The sequence below is a fragment of the Myotis davidii genome, unplaced genomic scaffold (assembly GCF_000327345.1).
Source record: "Myotis davidii unplaced genomic scaffold, ASM32734v1 scaffold698, whole genome shotgun sequence".
In the NCBI taxonomy this organism is placed as follows: Eukaryota; Metazoa; Chordata; class Mammalia; order Chiroptera; family Vespertilionidae; genus Myotis; species Myotis davidii.
In genome coordinates this window covers 2625282-2626702 of record NW_006290032.1, presented here as the reverse complement: position 1 = coordinate 2626702, position 1421 = coordinate 2625282, and positions in this window count along the sequence as shown.

Genomic DNA, 1421 nt, shown 5'->3' with positions numbered 1-1421 from the left:
AGGGTCTTGGCCACTGACATAGAGTCTTAGTCCCCATGTCTTTCTCCTTCCCATTGGTCAGTTCACCAGGCGAGAAGCATGAGGAGGATGGGGTTACAATTTCCAGTTCCTCTTTCCTGCGACTTTGATGGCGGTTGGAGTGCTCAGCACCACCCAGTAGGGTCTATCCCATCTAGGTTCTAGGCTGCCAGGGTCATGGCGTTTCACCCAGACGAGATCACCCAGAGAGGAGGCAGGCTGTGTTGGACTGGTTCTCGGTGCGTCCTCCTCCCATATGGCTCTTACCACCTGTTGTGCTGACATGGTGCTGTTCTGCAAAGCCTGTAAGGACTTAAGCAAATTTTGGGTAGACAGCCGGGCAAGATCTTCCTCCCTTAGGTGGGGAAGAAGAGGTGGTGGCCTGCCAAACATACAGGGTGCACCTAGCTCTGAGGAGAGTAAAAAGAAGGAGACTTACCGAGTTTTCACCAGTCTCTAATTTTAACTTAGTTAATGTTTCCTTTAAGGTCCGATTTATCCTCTCTACCTGTCCAGAACGCTTTGGTTTGTAAATACAATGCAATTTCCAGGTAACCCTTAGGGCCTTAAGTATGGATTGTGTAACTTCGGCGATACACGCCGGGCCATTGTCAGACCCCATGTATAGTGGTAGGCCAAACTGGGGGACAATTTCAGTGAGGAGTTTTCTAACTACTACCTGTGCTGTCTCTGCCTTGGTTGGATATGTCTCAGGCCAGCCAGAGAAGGTATCAATGAAAACCAGCAGGTACTTATACCCTCCTTGTCCTCCTGGTATCTTGGTGAAGTCCACTTCCCAGTGTTCCCCGGTGTTCTGATCTCAGAATCATTGCCCCGGCGCGGCCACAACAGGGGGCCCTTGATTTACCCGGGCACACACTTGGCACCTTCTAACCAAGTCTTGGGATATTTTCTGGAGCCCTGGAATGTAAAATTCTCTATCCAGTAGTTCTGATAGCTTCATTCCCCCCAGGTGGGTGCTCTAGTGGGCCTGGGAAGCAATGGTCTGCCCCAGGGCTTCTGACACTATAGGCCTCCTGTCTGGCAGAATTAGCCATCCAGCCTCTCCTTCCCGGGCCCTTAGTTTCTCAGCTGTCCTCTGCTCCTCCAGCAGATGAGTAGGCGTCTCTGGGAGCCTTCGTGCTGGCGGGGCTACGAGAACTTCTAGGGACCCTACTGGTCTTTTAGCCACGTCCTTGGCCCCTATATGGCTGCCAGGAGGTTAAGTATCTCAGGAGCATTTTTAATGTCCTTTCCTCCTGAGGCCAGAAGTCCTCTTTAAGGTGGCTCCCGTGTCCTCCTGTAAGGGCAGTGTGAGGAGATATATCCCTGCGGTCCCTGGGTAGGTCTGGCAGGGGGAGTGCCAGGGCGCTCACCGGGTCTTCTTTCTAATCCTGGCAGAT